At 38.6% G+C, this 13,656-nt stretch overlaps 1 protein-coding gene and 1 non-coding gene across 5 annotated transcripts in view; both read right to left on the reverse strand.

Annotated features, from left to right (window-relative positions):
- The window catches only part of HCK (HCK proto-oncogene, Src family tyrosine kinase), a 67,212-nt gene that overhangs the window by 21,042 nt on the left and 32,514 nt on the right, over positions 1–13,656 (reverse strand). The gene's annotated exons all lie outside the window — the stretch shown is intronic.
- Positions 12,108–12,214, reverse strand: LOC143652769 (U6 spliceosomal RNA). The gene has a single exon (XR_013160837.1). It is a non-coding gene; the product is annotated as a U6 spliceosomal RNA (small nuclear RNA).

Here is a 13,656-nt window from a genome sequence, read left to right on the forward strand (position 1 = left end):
TAACCTCTGTCTCTTGAAATCTAACATTGTAGGTTTCCATTGTTTTTTTTCATCTCTTCTACTGTATCTTTCATCCCCATAAGTTCCATGATTTGTTTTTTCAGACTTTCCATTTCTTTTTTTTGTTCATTCCTTGCCTTCTTCATATCCTCCCTCAATTCATTGATTTGGTTTTTGATGAGGTTTTCCAGGTCTGTTCGTATATTCTGAATTATTTGTTTCAGCTCTTCTATCTCATTTGAACTATTGGTTTGTTCCTTTGACTGGGCCATATCTTCAATTTTCCTGGTATGATTTGTTATTTTTTTGCTGGTGTCTAGACATTTAATTACCTTAATTAGTTTATTATGGTGATTGCTTTCACTTCTCTTACCTAGGGTTTTCCTGTTAGATGAATTTGTTGTCTATCTGTTCTTTGACCTTCAGTTCAGCTTTTTCTGGACCTCTAGCTTAGGTTTTGTTTAACAGAGGATAATTTTTCAGTTCTTGTTTTCTTGTTTCTTGCCCTGCTTGTACGGTGCCTTTTCCCTCCCCACCCTTAGGAGGGTCTATGTAGGTATTATAGACCCGAGCCGGGTTTTCCCAGACTAAACTGGCCTCCTATCAGGGGCAAGGAATCACCTGCATCAGTTTTCCCTGAGGGTGAGACCCAGCAGGTTAAAAGACTTTCCTGTGAAGTCTCTGGGCTCTGTTTTTCTTATCCTGCCCAGTATGTGGCGTGTCTGCCTGCGGGTCACACCAGCAAAAGATGTTGCGGCACTTTTAACTTTGGAAGACTCTCCCTGCTGGGGGCGTGGTGGAGACAGAGGAGAGGTTGTAGGCTGGTTTTAATGGCTTCAAATTGCCAAGCCCTGGGGTCTGAGTTCCTTGATGGAGGGATTCCACCTGAGTTGGGCTTCACCCCTCCCCTGGGGAAGGCACAGGTGGGAGACAGCCCTGAAAGCAGCCCGTTTCTGCCTATGCCTGGGGCAGCTGCAGCCTGAGAAGTCCCGCCGCTGAATCCAGAGGCTGCCAAGTCTCCATAGAGACACAGCCACTAAAACCTCCATTTCCTCCCCCTTTCCTCTTTTTCCGTGAGCCCAGTGATCGACCTCTGCATTGACCAGGTTTAGAGTCTCTTTCCTTTCCCTCTGGGAAGCTGCCTGTGGGGGAGGGGCACTGGCCGCCGGCCGCCGCAGCTTGGGGAACTCACGGTTTTGGGGAGGCTTGCAGCCGGTCCAGCTGGTCCCAACTGGGGTACACTGTGTGTCCAGTCACTGACGTGGCTCTGGGAGCTGTTCGGTACTGTTTCTGGTTATTTAGTAGTTGTTCTGGAGGATGAACTAAAACATGCACATTGCTAAGCCACCATCTTGGCCCCTCCTCTCAGGAATTCATTCTTGTGTCTTTGCCACTTATGGACATTCCACAATATAGGATGATGACCACTCTCTCCCACAGTCATTTTTTTTTACTTTTAATTTTGAAATAATTTCAAACTTATGGACAACTGCAGGTATAATACAAAATCTATACAGACAATTCCAATTTATCCCCTACCCAGACACTCAGATTTACCAGCTTTTAACATTATGCCACTTTTGTTGTACCATTCCATCTCTATCTATCTGTCTGTCTGTCTGTCTGCCTATCTATCTATCTATCTATCTATCTATCTACCTATCTATCTATATATCTATCTATTTATCTATCTATCTGCTAAACATTTGAGAGAAGGTCGCAGAGATCATTCTCCTTGAACACGAAATACTTCTAGCTGTATTTCCTAAAACAGGTATATTTGCTTATATAACCATCATAAGTACAGTTATCAAGTTCAAGAAATTTAACATTGATAGAAAGCATAGAGTCTATATTCCATTTTTTTCCAATTGTCTCAATAGCCTCCTTTTGGGCATTTCTCCTTCATTATTAGATCCAGTCCAGGATGCCAGGATTACGAATTGCATTTGATTGTCATTGTTTCTACAGTTTCTCTCTCTCTTTCTCTCTCTTTTAATATAATTATTCCTCTAATTTTAATTTATATTTAAGTTTGTGCTTTATTTTTTTATTGTGAAATATAACATCTATACAAAGAAAAGAAAGAAAAAGCAATAATTTTCAAAGTATGTTTTAACAAGTAGTTACAGAACAGATAGATTTCAGAGTTTGTTATGGATTACCATTCCACAATTTCAGATTTTTCCTTCTCGCTACTCGAAATCACTGAAGGCTAAAAGAAATATCAATATAGTGATTCAGTAGCCATATTCATTTGTTAAATCCTATTTTCTCTGTTACTCTGTTATAACTCCTCCTTCTCCTTTGATCCTTCTCCCAATCTTTAGGGATCTTTGGGTAATGCTTATTCTAACTTCTACATGCTGAGAAGGGGTGTCAACAAGAAAGGAAAGAGGCACACTTATCCACTGTTGGTGGGAATGTCAAATGGTGCAACCACTGTGGAAGGCAGTTTGGCGATTCCTCAAAAAACTGAATATAGAATTGCCATACGACCCAGCAATACCATTGCTAGGTATCTACTCAAAGGACTTAAGGGCAAAGACACAAACGGACATTTGTACACCAATGTCTATAGCAGCATTATTTACAATTGCAAAGAGATGGAAACAGCCAAAATGTCCATCAACAGACGAGTGGCTAAACAAACTGTGGTATATACATACGATGGCATATTATGCAGCTTTAAGACAGGATAAACTTATGAAGCATGTAATAACATGGATGGACCTAGAGAACATTATGCTGAGTGAGTCTAGCCAAAAACTAAAGGACAAATACTGTATGGTCCCACTGATGTGAACCGACATTCAAGAATAAACTTGGAATATATCATTGGTAACAGAGACCATCAGGAGTTAGAAACAGGGTAAGATAATGGGTAATTGGAGCTGAAGGGATACAGACTGTGCAACAGGACTAGATACAAAAACTCAAAAATGGACAGCACAATACTACCTAATTGTAATGTAATTATGTTAAAACACTGAATGAAGCTGCATCTGAGCTATAGTTTTTTTTTGTTGTTTGTTTGTTTGTTTGGGTTTTTTGGTTTTTTTTCTTTTTTTATATATTTTTTTCTATTTTTTATTTTTATTATTTTTTTCTCTATATTATCATTCTATATCTTTTTCTGTTGTTTTGCTAGTTCTTTTCCTAAATCGCTGCAAATGTACTAAGAAATGATGATCATACATCTATGTGATGATATTAAGAATTACTGATCGCATATGTAGAATGGAATGATTTCTAAATGTTGTGTTAGTTAATTTTTTTTTAATTAATAAAAAAAGTAAAAAAATAAATAGGTACATTGGAGACTTATGAACTTTCTGGCTGATAAAACTGCAGATGAATGGAAAGTTACAATTAGTAAATGTACCACCAAGCCACTCGCCTCCTCCTCTGAGGAGTTGAAAGCCTCACATGTTGACTGATTCCACTCTGATATATTTAGAAAGACTATCTGTGAGATCAGGTTAACAAATCTGTTCTGCAAAAAGCTCTTGCTGAGAGTAAGCAATTGTGAAATTATGTTCACAAATTTTAGAGTGAACGTCACTCTATAGGATATTATAGAAAATTGATGCAGTAACATTCAAATTTAAACTATCAACAAAAATGTGTACTTTATGCTTTGTTGTTAAAAATGTGGAAGCTTTTTAACTAGAGTCATGGCCAAAGTATCCTAAATTAACTCTAAAAATAAAAACAGAAATGTCTGTTCCAAAAAAAAAAAGAAAGGATAGAGGAATGTAATTAGTTGATAGTCTTGGAGAGGCTGGTTGGTCTGGGTTTCAGGATTTATCTGGCCCAGGCATCCTCTGGAGGTTATAGTTTTCAGGAATGGAAACTTAGTGCGTGAAAATTTTATAGAGTATCAGTTAGATCTCTGGGTGTTCTTAAGAGTTAACAGTAATGATGTTGGTTGGGGTTTGGCAAACCACGGCAATTAGCGATATCTAGCTGAAGTTTGCATAACAGTAGCCTCCAGAATAACTTTCTGACTCTATTTGAACTCTCTTGGCTGCTGATGCCTTATTTTGTTACTCTTCTTTTCCCCCTTTTGGTGAGGAAAGCATTGTCGATCTCATGGTGCCAGGGCCAAACTCATCCTTGGAAGTTATGTCCCATGCTGTCAGGGAGACTTTCACCCCTGAATGTCATGTTTCGTGTAGGGGTGGGGGTTGGGGGGATGTCAATGATTTTCCTTGCAGATTTAGGCTTAGAGAGAGAGGCCACATCTGAGCAACCAAAGAGGTTTCCTGGAAGCAACTCTTAGGCCTCATTATAGGTAGTTTTAGCTTCTCCACTACAGAAATAAGTTTCATAAGAGCAAGACTCAAAATCAAGGGCTTGGTCTATTTCCTCTGGAGTCCCCAGTGTTTGAAAGGGTCCCAGGGGTTTCCCAGATGGGAAAGTTTAATATTCCATATTCTTTTCTTAGGTCCTGCAAGGGACACTGCCAATACTTTTTAGCTATCAGCCCACCATAGTCATAGTATATATAATATGTATCCAGGAATTATATTAAGCTACATAGAATTACAAGGCCTTGTTTCCATTTGGCTCCATGAGGTTGAGTTGTTTAAATGAGCCACCTAGACAGCTTATTGTAAGTTGTGTGTTACAGAAGATTTAGGTTTTAGATACAATAAACCTCTCCATCTTTTGTCTCATGCAGTAGGCAAAGCTCTAGAGTATGTACACTATTATCTTTTACCCTGTATTCTGATTATTTACCTTAGTCCCAACCAGAACGGCTTTGTTCGTACCTCTAATTAAAGGCTGTTTTCTTCTTTTTGGTTATTTAACTGTTATTGTATGTAACAGTGCTGACTTTCAGGGCTGTAGAACTCCAGTCCTGTGTCTGAGCTGTCATGGAGGTACTCAGATTTCCAGTGAAATACCAGCTTCTATGCATAGAGTTCAGTGACTCAGAATCTAGAAATACACTTAGAACTTCATAGTAAGTGTGGCTATTACAAGGGCTTACAATTTAGGCTCCAATTTTCTTATAAGTATTTTCTGAAAGAGACCATAGCATATTTGTTCTTTTGTTTCTGGCTTATTTGGCACAACACATTATCCCCAGGTTTCATTCAGTTCATTGCATGCTTCATGTTATTCCTTTTTGGAGTTGCACAATATTCCCCCATCTATATTTACATATATACATGTATGTATATCACAGTCGCCTTTTGGCTTCTCAGCCATTTACCCTTCGGCCCCCTCTATCCACTGGGCATCATGAATAATATCCAAAATAAACAAACCATGTCTTACAGTGCCCTCAGTTGGTTGTACAATCAGCAGCACTCTCAATTTCAGACAATTTTCATTGGTCCAAAGAGACAACTGATAAACACGGCCTCACCAAATATCAAATCAACACTTTCCCTAATCTCTCGTCCTTCTCCCCTCCCCAATTATTACCCCTGGCATTGCTCTGGTACTGTTGATGTCTTCCTGTTAACTATGGGCCATAGCATGCAATATTAGTTTTCCCCCATGCTCCTCTGTTATTGATTCTTTATACAAGGTCAAACCTTTGGGCCACGATGGACACAAGATGGTAGTGGCGAGCATAGATCTCCTACGTGGTCCGCTGTGCCCTCGGGCCACCTCTCAGCCAGTGGACCTGGTCGCTGGCTGGCTTGGGGTGCAAAGGGACCCCCCGAGGGCAGCAGCAGCCTACACATACCAGCTTTTCTCACCTTGTTCCTTGTGTGGTTGTGAGTGAAAATCCAAAGGAAGATACTTGTCAGCTGAGCTACTGACACTGCAAACATAGTAGCTTTCTCACACCCAAAGAATTCCTTTCAATGTAATTATTTGCAAAAAGATGCCACTCTCAGATCCACAGTGACTCAACATACATTAATTTCCATGAAAAATAAATCACATTTAAGCAAACACCTTGGTAAAGTTCTCACTGACCATCTTTTAGTCAACATAAGCAGATTCACACTAGAAATAAACTATATGAATTTCAGTGAAGTGCTAAAGCCTTTAATAATAGCTCTGGCCACAGCCAATACAATGAAGTTTAAACTGGTGATAAACCATTTGAATGCCTTCTATGTGGAAGAGCCTTCAGTCAATCTTCTAATCTTCAACATGAGAGAACTTAGACTGGAGTGAAACCCTGTGGATGCCATCCATGTCAGAAAGCCTTCGTTCATTGCTCTCCCATCACACAACACGCACACTGGAGTGAGAGCCCAGGAATATCATCTGTGTTGGAAAATCTTCAGTCAACATTCCCATCTTACACAATATGAGAGAACACGCAGTGGAGAAAAATGCCCTGAATGCCATCTGTGTGGAGAAGCCTTCATTCATTGTTCTACCTTCAGATGACATGAGGGAAAGTACTCTGGAGAGAAACCCCACAGATGCCATTTATGTGGGAAAGTTTTTGCTTGCAGTTCTGCCCTCAGTCAACATGACAGAATGCACAGAAGCAATGAGTGTCATCTATATGGGAAAAGCTTAATTCTTCTATCCTTAGACAACATGAAAGTATTCAAACCTGAGAGGAAACCTATAAATGTCATCAGTGTAGGAAAGCCTTCAGTCAGTCTTCTAACCGTAAATGCAATAAGAGAACTCACACTACATGTTTTGAATAGGGAAGAGATTTTTGACCTAGCTTTAACCTTTGAACCCACCAGAGAATTCACATGCTGAAGAAACACTGTTTGCAATCAATATGCGAATGTCCTTAGTCATCAGTAGTATTTCAGTTAACATAAGGAAATTGATACAGGGAGAATCCATAAGAATATCGTTGGTGATGATATACCATGTGAGAGAACTCACAATACAAATCCATTGGAAGTGAAAAGTCCTCTTGACCACTCTAACTCAACCAGAGAAACTGCATGTGAGAATTTCTATGTCTGTACTTAATATGGGAGTGCCTTAATTTGCAATTTATCCTTTAGATAAAATGAGTGGATTCCATTTTATCTCACGAATCATTAGGTCTGTAATTACTGTGCAGTATCATTCAATGAAATACAAATCCTTGGCGTACTAAAGAATATTTAGGAGTAACCACAAAACATGAAATGAGAGGGAAAAGTCACAAAAAGCATGAACTAAGAAGGAAAAGTCTTTATTAGCAGGATGAAACCCTTTGGAGGAGAGCCAGAATTCATGATGGAAAGCGTATTCAATGTAAAATCAGGGGAAACTATTTATTCAGGAATTTTGATGGCTGTGGGCATGAGTTATTGTGTTTCTGTGAGGAATAGTGTTTGAGGAGTATGTTGGTTTGAAAATATTATGTAACTCAGAAAAGCCATATTTTAATCCTGATTCAATCTTGTGGGGGCAGCCGTTTCTTTTAATCCCGTAGGTGAAAATTTTGGATTAGATTATCTCCACAGAGATGTGGCATGCCCAATTGTGGGTGTGAACTTTTGATTAGATGGAAATGTGACTCCATGGGCCTTGATTAGTTTACTGGAATTCTTTAAAAGAGGTAACATTTTGGAGAGAGTCACAGCCTACAGAGAGAGTCGACAGAAACTTCAGAGCAGAGCTGACACAGATGTCGATCCTTGGAGAACGGAAACACAGATGTCTGGAGATGCCTGGAGCCCAGCAGATGTCACCATGGGATGTTAAGCAAGCCAGAACCCGGAGAGAGCCAAGGGAAGCCAAGAGATGAAAGCCAGCCCCAAAGAAGCAAAGTGAGGAAGCCCACAGGAACAGAGGCTGAAAGCAATGGAGCCCAAGAATAAGGGGCGAGCAGACGCCAGCCATGTGAATTCCCAGCTGATTAGAGGTGTTCTAGACTCGTCAGCCTTTCTTGAGTGAAGATAAACCTCTTGTTGGTGCCTTAATTTGGACATTTTCACTTCCTCAGAAGGGTAAACTTCTAACTCATTAAATTCCTTTTTTAAAAAAGCTGGTCTAGTTCTGGTATGTCACAGTCCAGCAGCTTGCAAACTAACACAGGTCTTAATTTGCATTTCCCTTATAGTTAATGAAAAGCAGCACCTCTTCATGTGATTTTTACCCACTTGTATTTGCTCTTCAGAAAAATGTCTATTCATACCCTTTGCCCATTTAATAATTGGATTGTTTGTTCTTTTGTTGTTGAGTTGTATACTTTCTTTATGTACACAAGATAACAAACCTTTATCCTATATGAGGTTTCCAAATATTTTCTCCCACTGAATTGGCTGCCTTATCACCTTTTGACCAAGTCCTTTGGGGCAGAGAAGCTTTTGATTTTAAGGAGTTCCCATTTATCTATTTTCTCTTTCATTGCTTGTGCTTTGGGTATAAAGTTTAAGTAGCTACCTCCTATTACCAGGTCTTAAAGATGTTTCCATACATTTTCTATTAGTAGTTACATGGTACTGGCTCTTATATTTAGGTCTTTAATCTATTTTGAATTAATTTTTGTATAAGGTGTAAATAGGTCCTCTTTTAATTTTTGCTTATTGATATCCAGTTCTCCCAAGCCCATTTTTTGAAAAGACTATTCTGTCCCAGTTCAGTGAATTTGGGAGACTTATTGAAGATCAATTGACCACAGACTTAGTGGTCTATCTCTGCACTCTTGATGTGATTCTATCGGTCAATACTTCTGTCTTTGCGCCAGTACCATGCTGTTTCGACCACTGTGGCTTTATAGTAAGCTTTAAAGTCAAGAAGTTTTAGTCCTCCAACTCCTCTCTTCTTTTTTTAGGATATCTTTAGCTATTTGGGGTCTCCTTCCTTCCCAAATAAAAATTTCTTTTTTGTATGCTGTATGGCAGGGTCACATTTCATTCTTTATCCATGTGAGTATCAACAGATTGCAGCACCATTTGTTGAATTTTTGTTCGGTTGGCTTTTTGTTTGTTTGCTTGCTTGTTTAGTTTTCAGGGAAGTGCATGGGCGGGGAATCAAACCCGAATTCTACCACTGAACTACCCTCGCACCCCCCACATAAATTTAATAACTAGCTTTTCCAAGTCTTCAAAGTAGGTTGTTGGAATTTTGATTGGTATTGCATTGAATCTGTAGAACAATTTGGGTAGAATTGACATCTTAACATTCACCATTCATATTCTTAAACGGGAATGTCTTTCCATCTTTTAAGTCTTCTTTGATTTCTTTTAGCAATGCTTTGTAGTTGTCTGTCTACAACTTTGACGTCCTTGTTAAAGTTTATTCCTAGATACTTGATTCTTTCGATTGCTATTTTGAATGGAATTTTTCCTTAATTTTCTCCACAGATCATTGCTTGTGTATAGAAATGTTACTGATTTTTGCACATTAATTTTGTATCCCACCACTTTGCTGAATTTGTTTGTTAGTTCCAGGAGCTTTGTCATAGGTTTCTCAGGGTTTTCAAGTATAGGATCATATCATTTGCAAATAATGGAAGTTTCACTTTTTCTTTTCCTATTTGGATGCCTTTTATTTCTTTCTCCTGCCAAATTCTCTAGCTAAGACTTTTTTTGTATAAAGAACTTATTTACTTCAACTTTGTAATTTTAAATGTCATGAGATTATTTTCTACAGAGAGCAAATTTAGTTGTATAGGTTTGCAAGCCTAACACCATCTATGGATTACACACTAATCCAAGCCGTTAAAACACAGCTGACATATGGCTGTGGTACATCCCAGGCAGATGTCATTTAAAGCATGCAAGGGGGGGGCATTTGCAAAACTATAAACAGATAAGCCTTCCAATATGATGTACAACAACCACAAATGATAAGTCAAGAACTTATTTTATTTGAAAATAAACAGAAGATCCCCCATCTCTACAACCCTATAAAACTTCTGAATGTGGCATGTTCAGCAGCCTATCCATTTTTAGTAAGCTACAAACCCAGCAAAACCTCTAGTTGTCTAATGATGGATTTTTTTTTTTAAGTTGATGAAGCAACTACCAGGAAAACATCTTTAGCTAAAGGCTGAAATAAAATTCAACATCTGCACAGAAAATACCTTTAACCTTTCCTTAATAGATGGGGTTAATTTTCCATGAAGTTAAAGCAGGATTCAACAAGAAGCAGCATTAAGTTCACAAGCACACAGAACTAATGCCCAAACTGCAAACACAAATTCCAACATGGTACATAAGGAAGGCTCGGTCGCTACTAAACTGTCCAATCTCTATCAAACTTGTGACTCTCCCTATGCATCTACGGGAAGACATCGCCACTTTGAATATAAATACCTCCTCGAGAACAGGAGAACTCAGAGTTAAATGAGAGAAAAGATAAGTGTATGCACCATAGAAATAGCTGCTGGAGACAAGCATAGACTTTGTGGCACTAACAACACAGGGGGTAAATCACATAAGCTGCTAGTTTTCGAACACCAGTGTTTCAAGATACAGCTTTTATAAACATGTTTTACTTCCTTTGTTTATACCATCAGGACTGAAAACTACTGACTGTCATTTTTCTAAGCAGGGAAATCAATCTAAAACACATACTGGTGCTTTTTAAAAGATAGCAATTGAAAGGGGTGATAGCAGCAGGCGTTTGGTATCTTTTTCTTTTAAAAACCTTCAGACTGCCAGAAAAACATGTGACCGAAAGTGTTATGATTATCCATTAAAGATTTTCAGCAGAACCTGTACCAATTTAGGTGACACTACAGCAAGACCCAAGAATTAGTGAAGGACAATGTACATGTCATAAGGAATGATATATTGTACCAATCCTTACAAAAGTCATCGTCAGTGGGGGACCTGGGATCAATTCCCAGACCATGCACTGCCCCCACCCCCCACAAAAAGTCATTGTCAAAGAAAAACTGTTAAATGTTCAAAAGGTACCTAAATAGTGCACATTAAATGTAGAAGCAGCCATCCAGATTGCATCCCATATTTGCTGCATATTTTTCAAAAAAGTGCCAATCAAAGCCTAATTTTGCATGTTGGCTTTGCCTTATACAGCATAAGCTGTTAAAAAGCAATTTACAGGCAGTGCAATGGTGGCTCAGTGGTAGAATTCTCGCCTACCATGGGGAGACCAGGGTTCGATTCCTGGGGCCTACCCATGCCAAAAAAAAAAAAGCAATTTACATGTTTTTGACCACAGTAGTTTGGCCAGATGATGGAGAGTGCTATGTCAAAGCTAGTAGCCAGCCTTAAGTGTGTGATCAAGGGCCCATGCATAATTTGTCATGCATTCTAAACTTTCAGTGCTCCAATTTAACTGGAAAACCTGTGAAATGCAGTTCTTCTGCAAAACTACACTCTACTCCTTCCATCTTCCTTTCATGGGATATATTTTAATTTTCTTAATTGCCACCGAACAACTCCAGGGCTGATTTGTATCTATCCTAGGCCTTTTAGTACAACCTTGAATGATAGTGGTGACAATGGGCTCCTTGTCTCATTCCCGACCTTAGGGGGAACACTTTTAATCTCTCACCATTAAGTCTGATGTCGGATATGGGTTTTTCATATTTGCCCTTTATGATATTGAGGAAGCTTCCTTCACTCAAATTTTTGAAGTGTTTTTATTAGAAAGGGATGCTGATTTTTGTTGAATGCTTTTTCAGCATCAATCGATATGATCATGTGATTTTTCCCTTTCAATTTGTTAATGTGCTTTATTACATTGGTTGATTTGCCTGAGTTGAACCACCCTTGCATTCTTGGTATAAACTCCACTTGGTTATGTTGTATAATTCTTTCAATGTATCATTGGATTTAATTTGCTAGTATTCTGTTGAGAATTTTTGCATTTATGTTCATCAGGAAGATTTGGTCTGTAGTTTTCCTTTTATCCAGTTTTGATATTAGAGTGATATTAGTTTCATAAAATAAGTTAGGTAGCATTCCTTTTTCCTCAAATTTTTGGAAGCATTTGAGCAGAGCTAGTGTTATTCTTTTTGGAATGTTTGCTAAAATTCCCCTGTGAAGCCATCTGGTCCTGGACTTTTCTTTGTAGGAAGATTTTTGATGACTGATTCTTTACTTGTAATTGGTTTGTTGAGATCTTCTATTCTTCTCGAGTCAGTGTAGGTAGTTTGTGTGTTTCTAGGGATTTGTCCATTTTATCTAAATTACCTAGCTTGTTGGCATGTAGTTTTCATAGCATCCATTCTTTTTCTTTATTTCTTTCTAAAAAAAAAAATGGAACGCTTTATGAATTTGCATGTCATCCCTGGGCAGGGGCCCTGCTAGTCTTCTCTGTATTGTTCCAATTTTAGTATATGTGCTGCCAAAACGAGCACCATAGTATCCTTTTATGTTTTTTAAAATTTCTTCAGGATCCATGGTAACAACCCCCTTCTCATTTCTGATTTTGTTTATTTGCATCCTCTCTCTTTTTTTCTTTGTCAGCCCAGCTAGGGGTCTGTTCTAGTTTGCTAACTGCCATAATGCAATATACCAGAAACAGAATGGCTTTTAAAAATGGGAATTTAATAAGTTGCTTGTTTACAGTTCTAAGGCCATGAAAATGTCCTAGTTAAAGCAAGTCTATAAAGATATCCAAATTAAGGCACCAAGACGAGTTTACCTTCACTCAAGAAAGACTGATGAAGTTCAGAGTTTCTCTCTCAACTGGAAAGGCACATGGCAAACATGGAGACTGCCAGCTTTCTCTCCAGGCTTCTTATTTCACAAAGCTCTCCCGGGGATGTATCCCTCCATCTACAAAGGTTTCTGGCGGCGTGGGCTCTGGCTCTCGACATTTTTGTGGCTCTAAAAAGGTGACTCTCTCCAAAATGTTTCCTCTTCTAAGGATTCCAGTCAAGGCCCACCTGGAATGGGCAGAGTCGTGTCTCCCTCTAATCAAGTTTAAGACCACAATGAGGTGAGTCTCATCTCCATGGGAACAATCATAAAGCTCCCAGTCATGAATATTGAATGAGGATCGAAGGGCATGGCTTCTCTGGGGTCCACCACAGATTCAAACCGGCACAAGGTCCATCGATTTTACTGATTTTTCTCGAGATCAACCAACTTTTGGTTTTGTTGATTCCTTCTGTTGTTTCTTATTCTCCAGTTTATTTATTTCTGTTATAACCATTGCTGTTTCTCTTTGTCTATTTGCTTTGGGGTTAGTTTGCTATTTTTTCTATAATTTCTCCAGGTGTGCTAAGTCCTCAATTTTTGGTCGTTCTTTTCTTTTATTTATTTATTTATTTATTTATTTATATTTTGGTGCATGGTCCAGGTTTCAAACCCGGGTCTCCCGCATGGAAGGCGAGCATTCTACCACTGAACCACCCATGCACCCGGTCGTTCTTTTATTTTAATATAGGCATTTAGGGCAGTAAATTTCCCTCTTAGGACTGCCTTTGCCACAACCCATAAATTCTGATATGTTGTATTCTCATTTTCATTTGTCTCCAGATATTTACTTATTTCTCTAGCAATTTCTTTTTTGACCCACTGATTATTTAAGAGTAAATTGTTTAATCTCCATTATTCATAGAACTTCTGGTTCCTTGGTGGTTATTAATTTTCAGCTTCATTCCGCTGTGGTATGAGAAAGTGCGTTGGATCATTTCAACCTTATTAAATTTATAAAGACCTGATTTGTGTTCCAGCAAATTATCTATCCTGGAGAATGTTCCATGAGCACTAGAGAAGACTATATATCCTAGTGTTTGGGGGTATAACAGTCTATATATGTCTATTAGGTCTAATTCACTTATCAATGTGTTTA

The sequence above is a fragment of the Tamandua tetradactyla genome, chromosome 1, assembly GCF_023851605.1.
Source record: "Tamandua tetradactyla isolate mTamTet1 chromosome 1, mTamTet1.pri, whole genome shotgun sequence".
In the NCBI taxonomy this organism is placed as follows: domain Eukaryota; kingdom Metazoa; phylum Chordata; class Mammalia; order Pilosa; family Myrmecophagidae; genus Tamandua; species Tamandua tetradactyla.